A 15,942-nucleotide genomic window follows, 5' to 3' on the forward strand; every position below is an offset into this window, starting at 1 on the left:
CTACCAGAGATTCTCATCCGTCAGCCTCTCCGTCCTCAGGTTATGCAGTCTCTCGAGCCCTCATAGCGGGGCTCCCGACTTTACTCGCGCCACGGCATGAAACACTAAAATAACTACGCAGTCAATAGACTGTAACAATTCAACACCACCACCGTTAAGTTTCCAGCACCACAAAAGCTGATTTCCGCTGTCTAAGGTCCCCTGCCTCGTCAGCTGATCGCCAGCAACCGGAAATCACTCGAGCCAGAAGAAAAGTACTCCCCCCCCCCCCCCCAACAACCTCACACACAGGAAGTAAAATGCGCTTCGGTCACGCAACAGTAAATGCGCGCATGTATACCTCCAACGCTATTCCGGCTGGCTCTCTGTGAATTTCAAGCCTCATTCTGGGGCTCCAATAGTTTCTCTCGTTCTATTCAAGTCAGATTCTGGTGCTCCAATAGCTTCAGTCGGAGCGTTCCAGACCTCACTCTTGCTACTCACCTACTTCCTGCTGATGAACACTCCCCCCTTGACAACGTGATGATTGCTTGCAGTCTCCCATCCACCTAGAAGAGGCTTTTGGAAATAAGAAAACAAGGGGTAAGATTAAACTGATTTTATCTGTTGCTAGTTGCTCTGCTTTTAATCCTATATCCCCAGTATCTGGTTTTGTTCCTTTCTGTATGCAAGATGAGGAAGCAGATTGATTTGTAAAAGTTTTTCCTAACCTCAGGCAGGAGAAAGATGTGGGGTGATGTTAAAAGCAGATCGTTCATGGTAAGGCTCCTCTGTACTCACTGTTCACCGGGCAGGAATGTTGTTTATAATACAGGGGCTCACTTCTAAATATATTTACAAATATCTGGACTTTTGGTGCTGGTGCAGATGTGGATGAAAAACTGTGGTTGGTTTGTTCTGAAGTACAGTATTAATGTAATTTATGTTTTGGGTTGTCTATTTTATGTCATTTAAAATACTTTGTGAATCTGGCACAAGGTTCATTGGGAGATTGGTGTGATATGCGAGATAAAAGTTTTTTTAAAAAAATAAAAATAATATGACAAGGTGGAAAAAGTTTAACACAGTTGTTAATATTTCAAAAATGTGGAAGTCTTATAACTGATGAGTAGTATGGATCTTTTAATTCCTTTAAGTGCTAGCAAAAGTAGAATAGAAACATAGAAACATGACGGCAGATAAAGGCCAAACTGCCCAGCTGCAGTAACCATTATCTCTTTCTCTCTCCGAGAGATCCCACATGCCTATCCCAGGCCCTTTTGAATTCAGACACAGTCTCTGTCTCCACCACCTCTTCTGGGAGACTGTTCCATGCATCTACCATCCTTTCTGTAAAAAAAAAAAAAAAAGTAAAAGTATTTCCTTATATTACTCCAGAGTCTATCACCTCTTAACTTCAATCTATGCCCTCTCATTGCAGATTTCATTTCAAATGAAAGAGACTTGACTCATGTGCATTTACATTGCATAAGTATTTAAATGTCTGTCTTCCCTTAGCCTCTTTTTAGATGATGAGGCCTTTCTACAGGATTGGTGCGCGATTTTGAATAAATGCGCATTAGACCTTATGATTTTAATTGTAGAAACAGCAAGAAAGAAAAATGATTTTTTAAACATCAAAATAGAAGAACAATGCAATCAGTTAAAAGAAGAAGATGTCAATTTTGATTGTATTATGAATGGAGTAGAGAAGAAATTGGAATCCTTTACATTAGGGATCAAAAAGACCAAAAATTCTAAAATGCAACGTGATCTAGAAGATTACAATAAAGGGAGTATTTACCCTTGGAGTAAACCTAGAGAATTTCAGAAAAGAAGGAAAGTTTCAATTTTTAGAAACCAAGATCGTTTTTATCATACAAACCAAGGCAATCAAGGCCATCAAAGAAAGAATAAGGGAGATAAACAAGGCACCTCTGTTCCCATTATTCAGTCACCTAATGGTACCATTAATAATGGACCATCGACCTCGGGCACTCAAATGAGAAAAAGGATTAGGAGTGACTCAGATGAACTTTTTGTATCTCCACTTAAAAGCCCTATTATTCCTGCCTCTCATCTTGTTTCTCACACAGATTCTCATACAGATAATTTTTTAGAGAAAATATGGCCCGAAAAAGGGCCGATACATCTAAACAACTACAGACCATTAATAAAACATCAGGGTCTGAATACAAGAGGGGGTTATCAGTATTATCAACAAAACAGATATCCACAGCCTCAACAGTACCAAAACAGATCTTTTTATTCGAACAGAGGAAGAGGAAGAGGCAGAGGAAGAAGCAGAAGCAGAGGCAGTGTAAGTTATTAAATAATTCTCAATTCATGCTATCCCAAAATCAAAATCAGAGAGAAGAAATTCCCATATTTAATATTTCTAAATTTAGTCTATCTCAAGCTCAAACAGATGTTCTACGCAAAGGTTTATCCTTTGTCCCATCAAGTCCATATGATTCATTTCAAACTAAAATCGATCTTTTTAGATTTCAAAGAAAACTTCAAATTATGCACTTTTTTTCAAATAGTCCATCTTATACAGACATGTCTGTTCTTAAACCTGTATTGAATTGGTTTCCTCCGGGCCCTATAGACCCACTCATTGAAGCTTTTCAGTCATGTGTCACTCATGATATTGCCATTTTAGAAAAAGAGCACAAAAAGAAAATGTTCTTCAACCTTTCAAAACCTGAGCAATCTGCTATTAAAGAGTTAAAAGGAAATACTGACATTGTTATCAAGCCTGCTGATAAAGGTGGTGGGATAGTCATAATGGATCGTTTGTTATATATTTCTGAGGTAGAAAGACAAATTTTTGACCAAATATACTATGCACCTTTACAAATTGATCCTACCGAACAACTCAAAACGGAGATTGATTCTCTAGTCAAGATAGCTAAAGAAGCAGGGTATATCACTATGAAAGAGAGTGCTTTTTTGACTGTTGATTATCCTACTATCCCTACCATCTATATGTTACCAAAGATACACAAATCTAATACTAATCCTCCAGGTCGCCCTATTATTTCTGGAAATGGTTCCATCTTAGAACCTTTGTCCAAATTTGTAGATTTTTTTTCTAAGACCGTTTATTCCAGGCATTACATCATACATTAGAGATTCTTCACATATGATCAATATCATTGATGAATATGAAGGTTTGTTGAATGAAATCATATTGGTTACTATGGATATCGAATCATTGTATACGAATATTCCACAACTGTCTGCATTAGAAATCATTGAAAGAACACTCAGAAAAAGAGAGACACATAAAAGAATACCTAATCATTTCGTACTTACATTAGCAAGCATAGCATTAACAAATAATTATTTCTGTTTTCAAGGTCAATTTTTTCAACAGATTAAAGGTACAGCCATGGGATCATCCATGGCTCCGGACATTGCTAATCTCTAAGTTGCGAATTTTGAAGATGTTTTTTTACAAACACATCCCTTCCAAAATAATGTGGTGTTGTATAAAAGATATATTGATGATATTTTTATATTGTGGAGGGGTACAAATGAAGAACTTAACAATTTTCACCAATGGTTGAACACGTGTGATGAAAATCTGAAATTTAAGATGGAATATAATAGTGAATCTATTTCTTTTTTGGATATGAGAATTTTTAAAACGGTTTATGGTTTAAAAACCACCATTTTTAGAAAAGAAACTGATAGGAATTCCTATCTGCATTTTACAAGTTTTCACAACAGGAGTCTCAAGAAGAATCTTCCTTTTTCACAATTTTTAAGGTTACGCAGACTTTGCACAGATATGGAAGAATTTGAGAAACAGGCTCCGGCTATGCGATACAATTTTATAGCCAGGGGATATCCAGAAAAGTGTGTTGATGAATGTTACCAAAAAGCACTAACAAAACATAGAGATGACCTATTACATCAAGTTGCAGTCAGATCAAAACCTGAACTGGTGTGTACTCTGAGATTTTCATATCTTTCTAGTGATATACAGAATATCATTAGAAAAAATTGGCATATCTTACAGCCTCATGCTTGCTTCGAAAGTGTTAAACCAATAATAGCATATTCAAGAAATAGGAATCTAAGAGACATTTTAGTGCCATCTGCTTTACCAGAATCCCTAGTTATCAACAATGGTCCTGTGGGACACATACCTTGCGGACATTGTTCTGTATGTAAGCATAGTATGACGGTGACTAGTTATGAACATCCAGTGACTAGGGCTAAAATAAATCTAAAAGAATATAGCGACTGTCAGACATCTCAAGTGATTTATGCCATCATTTGTCCTTGTGATAAATGGTACATTGGTAAAACAAAACGTATGATCAAAACTCGATTAATAGAACATAGAAGCTGTATCAGTAGAAATGTACAATCTGCTCCGATCGTTGAACATTGGTATGATAAAGGACACTGCATTGCGGATTTAAAGTTTTTTGTTTTGAAAGTTGTTAAAACCAGATGGAGAGGTGGTAATTCTGATAATTTCCTTATAAAGGAGGAACAACGTTTTATACATAATTTCAATACCATCAGTCCACAAGGTCTTAACATAGATTTAGACTTGAGATCTTGTATGTGAGCCCCATATTTTTACACATTATTTATATTTTTTATACATATATTTTTTTGATGTTGATTATTGAAATATTTTATTATTTTTTCTTTTCAGTCATATTGATCTTTTTGCTTTATTTGTTTTTCCTCTTTTTTTCACATGTGCATATATATACATTTTTTTCATATATATATATCTTTTTCATATATATATTTCTTTATACATTTCTTTATATATATATATTTTTATATTTTTCATATGTTCAGTACGTTTTTGTTTTGTTTTGATGTGTTCTTCCTTTTGTGGGCATCTGTTCCTTTTGTTCTTATAGTTTTTTACTTTTGTTATAGTTTTTTACTTTTTTGAGAAGTTCATGGTGTTCTTTTTTCTAAAGGGTTTTGCTTTTTGTTCCTTTACAGACACGGATGACGTCATCACGTTCTTTACGTCATCACGTTTTTTCCGTTTTTTATTCACTGCGTTTTTGCGACCTGGTCACTTTTCAATTTTCTTTACAGCCAGCATTTACACGACGGCGTTCTGGTAAGAGCTCTCTTTTCCTTTCAGCTTTGTCTTTTAGTTTTGTTTTTCATTAGTTTATGGGGTTGTGGTTTCATAAGTTTTCCCCTTTACTTTTGGTGCTAGCATTTAAGCGACGGCGTTTCGACAACCGCCCTTATCTTCAGCTTTCCTTTTTAATTTTATTTTCAGCTTTGTCTTTTATTTTCATGGGTTTATTGAGCTGTGGTTCTTTTGTCTCACCTTTTGACTTTTTGCACTAGTTTTTTAGCGACTGCGTTTTGACAACCATCCTTATCTTTAGTTTTAATTTTTAATTTTTAATTTTCAGTGTCTATCGGTTTGAGATACTTCGGTTTGAGATACTTCAGTTTTATATATTACATCAGTTTCTTTTTTGTTACATATATATTTTTTAATAGGTGCACTATTTCCATTTTAGAGTAATACAGTTTTCTAAAGTGGTCCATACCAGAGGTTATTTACATCCAAAGATCTTTAAGGTACTGCAGTGTTCTAATATCTTCTTATGTTTCATTGATTTTACTTAGTATGCTTGGGTTATTTACATTCTGTCTTAATATTGCTTTTCTAGTTGTTCTTTTTTAATATTGATCATAATTTTTAATATTGATCATTGTTTTTGGTTTAATTCTAAGTATATTGTGGGACATTAAATCAATGATTTTACAAAATGTACTTAAATAATATTTTATATTTGTTTCTATTGTTTAAATACATTTAAATACATTTTAATTCTTTGTGGCTATTGATTATACAGTGGTTCAGACACATTGTTTGATTTTAACTTGTATATTATATATGTTTTATACAGTTTTTTTACTGCATAATTTACAATATATTAATTTCTAGGAATTATACATTGGTTATTTTCAATCTCCTTGGGATAATACATTGATCTTTTTTAATTATTTAATTAATATTTATTTTAATTACTTAATTAGTAATTATTAACTTTTAATTACTTGAGTAATAATTTTTAATAATTTAATCAGTAATAATTATTATTTTTCAATTACATGATTATTCATTTTTGATTCGTTGATATATGAATATGTTTAAATTGCTTTGCTGTGACATCTAGATTATGTTTGATTCTAATTTCATGTGTTGATATGATAAATTTATACGATATTAGTTATTTATACATTTGTATTAAAATATATGGTTGTTTGCATTGATGTATGATTGTCCAGATGAGTTGAAAGACATCCTTATTTGTTGCACCTTTGCTTATTGGACATTCCACTTATTTTCATTGTTCTATCTTTTGTGGATTTGTTTCCCCTGTGTTTTGCTTCCCTTAGCGCCAGCAGCAGATGAATCCAGAGACAGGTGGGATAGCACACATCTACCAGCAGGTGGAGATAGAGAACTAACTTGCAGGAGTATATCATGGATGGAACCCCTCCTTGCCAGTTAGCAGCCATCCAACCTGCTGGAGATAAAGCATACTATTTTGCTAGCTCTTGGCTTCAGCTCCAGGTCTTGGAAGGCTATTTGCTCCTTTGGCTGCAGCCTTAGTAGAGCTTAGGAGTGTTGGCCAGATGGAGCCAACTTTGGGGGCAAGACCTGGGCCCTTCCCCACCCTTCCCGCCGGTGGAAAAAGGAGGACTTGTTTCGGAGGTCATCTTCTTCCCATTGGAAAAAACCCCCAGTCCCCTAGTCAAGTTTGCCTGCACAGTGGCTGTGTACTTCAAGCAGGAAACACTCCTTTTGCCTTTCAATAGGATAGGTGCATGTGAGTACTATTTTTCTGTGCAAGTTTTAGTCGGGCTGGAGCAGAGTAGCTGGGAGGGGGAGGCGGTATGCATGACGTAAGCAGCTAAACTGTGTTCCCGCTTTGGGAAGTGGAAAACACTGGTGGGAGTTTGTTCTGTTGCTTGTTCGGGGGGTACGGGTGCGGTGATAATGGCGCAGGAAGGCTTGCCTGCTTACCACACGAGCGATGCGGGGTTGGAAGTAAAGGTGTTGCCTGTGCCGGCTCACGAATAGGCCTCCTTGGCGATGGGTTCTATCAATCTTCTGGAGCTGAGGGCAATCAGGCTGGCTCTGTTGAAGTTTCTGCCACTGATTCAGGGCAGGCCGACCAGGGTTCTATCAGACAGTGTTCCTGCCCATCATGTTTCCCCTCTCCAGCCTTTCTGCTAAAGTATAAATATTGAGATCTTTATGTCTGTCCCTATACGCCTTATGATGAAGACCACGCACCATTTTAGTAGCCTTCTTCTGGACCAACTCCATCCTTTTTATATCTTTTTGAAGATGTGGTCTCCAGAATTCTACACAATATTATAAATGACATCTCATCAGAGTCTTATACAGAGGCATCAATACCTCCTTTTTCCTACTGGCCATACGTCTTCCTATGCACCCTAGCATCTTTCTAGCTTTCGCTATCACCTTTTCAACCTGTTTGGCCACCTTAAGATCATCACATGCAGTCACACCCAAGTCCCGCTCTTCTGTCATGCACATAAGTTCTTCACCCCCTAAACTGTACTGTTTCCTCGGGAATTTACAGCCCAAATGCATGACCTTGCATTTCTTAGCATTAAGTTTTAGCTGCCAAATTTCAGACAATTCTTCGAGCTTCGCCAGGTTTTTCTTCATGTTATTCACATTATCCGGCGGGTCTACTCTATTGCAGATTTTGATATCATCCGCAAAGATGCAAATCTTACCCGATAACCTTTCAGCAATATCATTTATAAAAATGTTAAAAAGAACAGACCCAATGACAGAACCTTGAGGCACACCACTGATAACATCCCTTTCCTCAGAGCGATCTCCTTTGATCACTACCCTCTGTTGCCTTCCAGTCAACCAGTTCCTCACCCAGCCCATCACTTTGGGACCCATCTGTGTGGGACTCTGTCAAAGGCTTGCTAAAATCTAAATACACCAAGTTCAAGTTCAAGTTCACTTTATTTTTGATGGATCGCCTATTTAAAACATTCTAAGCGATGTACACTTAAAAACAGATTATAAAAAAACATTCAGTCATATTAGTAAAACATTATAAAAGTAAAAACCAAAAAACACATATTTGTTAATTAATTAAATTAAATAATACATTAAAAACAAACATGAAAAAGGGAGGAAAGGGGGGAAAAGTTACATATTTTCAATTGGTGAAAAAAACATATATTGGGAAAAAAACATAAAGTAGGGATGTAAAATAAAAAAAAGGAAAATTATTCATTATTCATAAAAGCCTGGCTGTTAAGGGATGTAAAATAAAAAGCAGAAAAGTTATTCATTAAAAGCGTCATTAAATAAAAAAGTTTTTAAGAGTTTTTTAAAAGAGATAATATCTCTCTCCTTTCTAATAAAAAGAGGCAGAGTGTTCCAGAGTTGGGGGGCTAAAACAGAGAACATATCATTTCTCCTTGTTCCCACAATTTTGAGTGAGGGGACCAAAAGTAACTCTTGTTGAGATGAGCGAAGTGTTCTATTAGAATGATAGGGGATAATCATTCTAGAAATGAATTGAGGGGTGTTATATATTAGAACCTTAAAGACTAAAAATGCTATTTTAAAAGTTATGCCACATCTAGCGCATATCCTCTATCCAATTCTCTGGTCACCCAGTCAAAGAAATTGATCAGATTTGTCTGACAAGACCTACCTCTAGTGAATCCATATTGCCTCTGGTCCTATAATCCACAGGATTCCAGAAACTTGACCATTCTCTGTTTTAAAAGCATTTCCATTAATTTGCTTACCACAGAAGTCAGCATTACTGGCCTGTAGTTCCCTACTTCTTCCTTACTTCCACTTTTGTGGAGAGGGACCACATCCGCCCTTCTCCAGTCCTCCAGTTCCGGTACCACTCTCGACTCTAGAGACTCATTGAAAAGGTCAGTCAGCGGAGTCATCAGAACTTCCCTAAGTTCCTTCAGCACCCTTGGATGTACACCTTCTGGCCCCATTGCTTTGTCTAGCTTTATTTTAGCTAGCTCCTCACGAACACAACCCTCTGAAAATCGATCAGGATCTATTACTCCTCCATCCATGACTATGTTTTGTTTTTATGTACTCTACTATTTATCACTTCTATAGAGCTGAAGGGCATGCGCAGCTCTGTACATTTTGACATTTAATAAATGGTCCCTGCTCAGAAGAGCTTACAATCTAACTCGGACAGACAGATATAACATATAGAGTTAGGGATGCAGAACCTAAGGTGAGAGGAGTTAGGAGTTGAAAGCAGCCTCGAAGAGGAAGGCTTTTAACTTGAACTTGAGCACTACCAGAAACGGAGCCCATCGTAGGGATTCGGGCAGTTTGTAGCAGGCATATGGCAACCCCCCCCCCCCCCTTTTAGACAGGATCTCACTTTAATGCATTCTTTACTGCTATCTGTCTAGTGAAGTCTGTGCATATGTCTGCTGACAATGAAGGAATAACACAGATGTGGTGAGTACAGAGTAGAAAAGCATATTTAGGACTTCTTGTATTCTAAAAGGGAATGTGCCTTTCCAGACTCATTTTAGGAGTCCTAAAAAATGTATCTTAAACTTTTGGGTTATAGCTTAGATGTGACTATTGTAGATCACAATATTTTTTTTTCTGTTAATGATTACAAAATCATGTTCTTGCTTACTCTCAGCATCCTATTTTGATAAATTATCCAACCTACTATGCAGGGTATGCTATTTATATGAGATGTTCTGAATACAAACATGAAATAGTTTCAAATTTTATTGAAAATTTGATATACTGCTCAGAGTGAAAAGTGGTGTACAGGAGAATATAACTTTCTTTGTCATCAGCAGCAGATGAATCTAGAGACTAGTGGGATTACATTCATCAACCAGCAGATAGAGAGCACTTGATTTATCCTCGGGTATATCTTGGATGCACAGCCTTCTGGCCAACCAATATACTCTATCTCTAGCAGGCTGATGGATGGGTTTCTCACAGCTCCTGCAGTGGATTTCGAGCCAGGCTTGGCTGCAGCTACCAGCACCAGTTTCCTGGATCTGAAAAATGGCTGCTATCGTTCTGGTTCCTGGGTGTGGCTCTTGAGGACAGAAGGCTGTTTGCTCCTGTTGCTGCGGCTTCAGTAGAGCCCAGGGGTGTTGGCATAACATTCCAACTTTGGTCCCTTCCCCACCCTCCCAGCTGGTAGAGAAAAGAAGCTGATGTGCTCGGAGAGTCCTTTCCCATAAGAAGAAAAGCCCGACTACGGATGCCATCACAGTTCCCTGGGCGCTGCAGCACTAGCACTTCTCCCTTTGCCTTCCAGTAGTGCAGGAGCACGTGAGTACATGTGTTTGGCCTCAGTAGAGAGAAATGTTCCTGTGGCTTAAGCCTCGGAAGAGAAATGGGCCTGGGGGTGTTCCTGTGGCTTGAGGCTTCAGTTAAGACATGAGCCTGCGGCTTAGGCCTCGGTTGAGACATGGGCCTGCTGCTTAGGCCACGGTTGAGCTGCGGGATGGAGGCTGAACAGTGCCATTTTGGTGGGGGCAACACCTGGTCTCCTAGGTCCTTTCCCTCCCTACCCCCTGAAGAACCTGGATACCTAAGTCCCATAAGCTCACTCGTTCTGTGGGCGTGGGGCTACAGAGATCACCATTCTCTTTGGAGAGGCGCCGGTGGCAGGAGTTGTTACTCTTTTGCCGCGTAGGGCAGCACAGGCTGCCTCAGCCGTAGTCGCGTATGGCCACTGGCTTGCAGCTTGGGCAGGCAGCAGTGGGCGGTAGGAGACCCTGAGGGTAGTCGGCCAAGGCCTTTCCCTCATGCTGCGAAAGGGGGGAGGGGGGTTGCTGCAGTTGCCGGCACCGCCCCTGTCAATCTTTCTCCTCTCGGAGGAGGGACGCTGCCTCTGACAGTAATGCCTTTGCCCTCACTATTTGGCAAGCCCCAGGAGGTTGGCCGGGGCGCCATTTTGCTTGCAGCCTAGTGTACCTTGTTTAATCCCGGCCAGCTGACAGTTAGCTGGGGCTAGGCTAGTTGCGGGCTCGTTGCAGCTCTTTCTCTCTGGCTCAGAGTTTTTCTTTCCACTCCTTCTGGGTCATTCATGTGGAGGAGTGGGCTAAAACTTGGATCAACCGTCTCAGTGTCTGAGGTTGTAACTGTATCTCTTTGGGGGTTCTGTGAAAAGCACTTCTCATTTCGGGGCCCAGGTACAGTTTTGGTGTCTTGCCTCTTCTCTGGCATTCTTATTGACTTTGGTCAGCAGTTTGTCTCCTGTGAGAGCCCTATGGATTTGTGCTTCAAAGGGCTTCAGTTAGAGAATGAGTCTCCCTTGTCCCGTTCCAGGCTTGATGCCCTAGCCTAGACCCTTGCAAGGGAAAGAAGGTCTGGTCTGTGGTGGTGCTCATGGGTTTTAACATCAGCTAAGGACCATTGCCAGGAATGATTGTTCCATTCCACAGGAAGTTATTTGAGGCCTGGCGGTCATGATAGGAGGTTTCTTTGCACTCATTCTATTCATGGAGGGCGATGTAGCTGTGGTTTCCTCAGCATGGTGCTCTTAGGTGAGGATGGCTCCTGCTCACATGTGCTAGGGAAGTTAGCCTCTGTATGATCGTGAGTGATATACTCTCTGGAATGTAGTATTTCCTTGGATGCATGCTGCAGGGCAGGATTTGGGGTGAGGGATTTCCCGTTCGCTTGTTTATTTCCCTCCCTACGTTTGGACTGCTTTGGTACATCCCACTAATCTCTGGATTCATCTGCCGTTGCTGACAAGGAAGGTAAAATTATGTCCTTACCTGATAATTTTCTTTCCTTTAGTCACAGCAAATTAATCCAGAGCCCCACCATGTTGCAGGGCTTTGTCACTCTCGGACGCGGTTTCAGCATGCTTTCGGCTGAAATTGCATTCTCGATTTTGAAACATCAATGGTGTGGGTAGCATATATGTGTCTTATGTTTCATATGTCTCATGCCTTTTATGTGCTTTACTTTGTGTTTTCATTCAACTGCTTTGAGAAGACCTATACTGGTTGGCCAGGAGGCTGTGCATTCAAGATATACCCCAGGATAAATTAAGTGCTCTCGATCTCCACCTGCTGGTTGATGGATATAATCCCACTAGTCTCTGGATTCATCTGCTTTGACTAAAGGAAATAAAATTATCAGGTAAGGACATAATTTTACCATACACAGTGGGTACATGGTTAATAAAAAGATAAAAGTAGTTGTGAAAAAAAAGAAAAGGGGGGAAGTGAAGATTTAGAAGGAAAGGAACTCCATTATTAATAGAAAAGAGTAGATAAAATAAGGGAGAACTGAGATGGGATGGGCAGCAGTGCCAGTGTGCTGAGGTGGAGGCTCAACCAGCCACTCTCTAAGAAGAAGTCAGAGATAATGGCAAAAATATTAGTCAGGGAAGGCTTCGTGGAATAGATGAGCTTTGAGGGAACTGTGGAAATCTGAATAAAATGTTAAGAGATCTAAGTTCTGGAGGTAAAATGTTCCATAATGTAGGGCCAACTTCACTGAAGGTTTGTTCTGATAGAATCATGGCAAATCTGTTGGAGGGATGGTTTGTGTAGTAGATTGGTTTGGGAAGATCTTAAGGTACGGGAAGGCATATATTTTATTTATTTTAAAAATTTCTAGACCGTTTTTAGACCAAAACGGTTTACAAAACTGTTACATACATAAAATTTAAAACAAGTTAAGACAACTTTCAAACACAAATTAAAACAAATAAGGGCATAAGGATTCAATTCTTTCAAGAAATCAGCAAAGAAAATCAAATGCTTAAAGGAAGGCATTTACAAATAAATGTGTTTTAAGTAACTTTCTAAATTCTCCTCTATCACTGCTTTTCCTAATTTGCCCTACAAAGGAATTCCACAATTTTACTCCTGCACATGAAAAGGTCATCGCATTAGTTTCCACATATTTTGGATTGATATTTGTCTTCAACAGCGCAGAATTTTCAGAACGCAATGCTCTTGCTGGTTGGTAACTAGACATTTTATTCTTGAAGAATTCAGGGATCGTATCATTTAATATGAAATTAATATAGCATGAAAGATAAAAGGATATGGCTGAAGAGGGTACCTTATGGACCAAGGAGAGAATAAATAGTTCATAGTTTATTAAAATTTGATTGAACACTAATCATAAAATTCAAAGCATTGTACAATAAAAAAATAGTTTAAATATAGATGGGGAACAAACAATATAAACATAATCCCTATACACCAGACAAACTTGATTAGGGAAAGGAAGTCAAAACGATACAATTTAAAAATAATTTGGATTTATTTGACTTGGAGTTATCTGTTATTACTGTGCATCTGAATGTTTTTGTTCATTATTGCACGTACATGTAAATTTGCAATAGCCATATGACAAAATAATGGTGTTTGGGGTTGAAACAATCTTCAAAATATACCAAGGATAAAATGCACTTACATGCTCCCCCAACCTAATAATTTGCTTTTGATGGCTAGGGAATGGGGGTAGGTAGGGGTGGGGATTACAGTAGCAGCAGTACGCACTGACCTCCAAATTCTGTATTTGGCACCTTAATTTGTATACGCAAATCAGTGAGCACAGCTGATTTGTGTGCACAACTTAATTAAACTAAACTAAAACTTAGTTTTATAGACCGGGTCATCAACCAAAAAGGAGCTCGACTTGGTTAACAGTAATGTAATACATAATACATAAACTTGACAAGGAAAGTAGACTAGAATAGTTAGTTTCCAATATGTTTAGCAAACAAAAAGGTTTTCAGAGCTTTCCGGAATAAAGCAAAAGAACCTAAATGTATTAATGTAAGCGGTAGAGCATTCCAGAATTCGGTTAATTTAAAAGCAAAAGAATGACTAAATCTCTTGAAGGTTCTGTTTTTACCACTGAGAGAGGGAAATGTATGTTTTAATTTTTGAGAACTTCTGGCAAGATGAGACCTATGCACATTCCAGTTTAAAGGAATCGAAGTGATGAAAATGCCAAATAAGATCTTAAATGCAATACAAATGCACTTGAATTGAATTCTGAGATACACTGGGAGTCAATGTAATTCCTTGAGCAAAGCTTAGCTGCAGTATTCTGTATTAGTTGAAGTCTCTGCAGACTAGCCTTTGAAAGGCCTAAATACATTGAGTTACAATAATCCAACCTTGACAAAATGATTGATTGAACCAATAATGAGAAATGTTGCTGATGAAAGAGTGCTCTCACTCTTCTCAGAACACAGAGGCTGAAAAAAACACTTTTTTACAAGCAAACTTAATTGTTCCTTGAATGTAAGTGATGAATCGATGACAACATAAGAACATAAGAAATGCCTGGGGTCCATCCAGTCCGGTGGTCCGCACACATGGAGGCTCAGCCAGGCGTACCTGGGCGAATACCTTAATCATTTGTATCCCTCAATGTGTTCCGCAAGAAGATGTGCATCCAATTTTACCTTAAATCCTAAAATGGTGGTTTCCTCCACCACATCCTCTGGGAGAGTGTTCCAGGCATTCACCACCCGCTGTGCGAAGCAGAACTTTCTGACATTGGTCATGGCCGTGACCCCTCTCAGCTTCAGTCCATGACCTCTTGTCCGAGTCACATTTGACAAAGTGAATAACGCTGTTTCTTGCTCTCCATCCTTTCCCCTTGTGAGTGAGCTTGCTCCATTTTGTCGATTCCTTTTAATATTTTAAAAGTCTCTATTAGATCCGCTCTCAGTCTTCTCTTTTCAAGGGTGAATAATCCCAGATTTCTGAGGCGTTCTTTGTAGCTCACATTCTCCATACCTTTTACTAGCTTCGTCGCTCACCTCTGCACCCTCTCCAGCAGTGTTGTATCCAATACCCAATATTAGCAAGGAAAACTCAATTTTTTTTGTTTAACAAACCTAATTGGCTAATTAGCAATTAACACCTCATAATTGACTATAATTGGCACTAATTAAAAGGTATACATACAACTTGAACCCGGATGCACTAAAATGGTCATTAAAACCGAGTGGGTCGCTATGAACTGATCCCTTGCCCGATTTTTAAAACGGTGATCGATGCTCAACCAACTTTGCATGCAAATTAGTTTTGTGGAGTTCAGTCTTAATCCCACCCTACATGCACAGAGTTGGCAGGGGAATCCCCAAAGTAGCCTTCTGCTGCTCAGTTGTTCTGGACAGGAATCCTTTTTTTTTAATGGGCACAAATGTTGTGCATGTGTTATATACGCATAATACCTGTCTCCATTAAAAAAGTTATGCCACCTCTGCTGCCCCCCTCCCCCTGACTACAGCCACCCCACTGATGACAACCATATGCGGGCCTCCCAATTACATGCTGCCAACAGCCGCTGCACCCCCTTAATGACAGCCCCCACAAAATAAGAGAGTCAGGAGGGATGCCCACTCTCTCCTGCCTTTGCAATCCAGCCTTATGTAGTGCAACCGGGCCACCCCACCACACTCCTATGGTAGAGGCCTTAGGTATCTGGGCCATTCAGAGCCTTAAGCCTCTCCCTGGTGCATCCCAGGATGCACTGGGAAGGGGAAGGACCGCCATTTTGAAGAGGTGGGTCTGCTGGCAAGAGGAAGAAGGCATCCCTAGTGTCTGATTTCTACGACAAGGTATTGGAGAGGGGAGGTTTGGGGTGTATGCATGAGCTGGGGGGATTATGAGCTGACTGCCCCCAGCCCATCAGGGCCTTCTTTTGGGTACTTATTGGAGTGGTGGGAAGGGTTGGTGGGGTGGTGGGAAGGAGCCTTCATGTCAGAGAGAGAGTGTGTGGGTAGGTGGGTGGGGGGTGGTGGGGTCCAGATGCACTACAAAAGGCCAGGATGCTGAGGTAGAAGGGAGTGGGCATCCCTCCTGACTCTCTTATTTTTGGGGGACCATCGTCAGGGGGTGCAGCGGCTGTCATCGTGGACCCTG

The 15,942-nt window shown here is 39.5% G+C and overlaps 2 protein-coding genes across 7 annotated transcripts in view; one reads left to right on the top strand and one right to left on the bottom strand.

The window, feature by feature from the left end:
- GDAP2 (ganglioside induced differentiation associated protein 2) overlaps positions 1 to 277 on the bottom strand; it is a 69,615-nt gene extending 69,338 nt beyond the window's left edge. For all 4 annotated transcript variants that reach the window (XR_004539303.1, XM_033943035.1, XM_033943034.1 and 1 more), the window contains exon 1: positions 5 to 277. The gene's annotated coding sequence lies outside the window, so the exon portion shown is untranslated. The remainder of the gene's footprint in view (positions 1 to 4) is intronic.
- A 156-nt stretch (positions 278 to 433) lies between these two features.
- WDR3 (WD repeat domain 3) overlaps positions 434 to 15,942 on the top strand; it is a 137,151-nt gene continuing 121,642 nt past the window's right edge. Inside the window, exons 1-2 of one of the 3 annotated variants that reach the window (XM_033941948.1) lie at positions 487 to 582; positions 12,035 to 12,181. The gene's annotated coding sequence lies outside the window, so the exon portion shown is untranslated. Of the gene's footprint in view, positions 583 to 633; positions 760 to 12,034; positions 12,182 to 15,942 lie in introns of those variants that run through there. The other 2 variants (XM_033941947.1, XM_033941949.1) reach the window with 2 other exon arrangements.

Source organism: Geotrypetes seraphini, chromosome 4 (assembly GCF_902459505.1).
Source record: "Geotrypetes seraphini chromosome 4, aGeoSer1.1, whole genome shotgun sequence".
Lineage (NCBI taxonomy): Eukaryota > Metazoa > Chordata > Amphibia > Gymnophiona > Dermophiidae > Geotrypetes > Geotrypetes seraphini.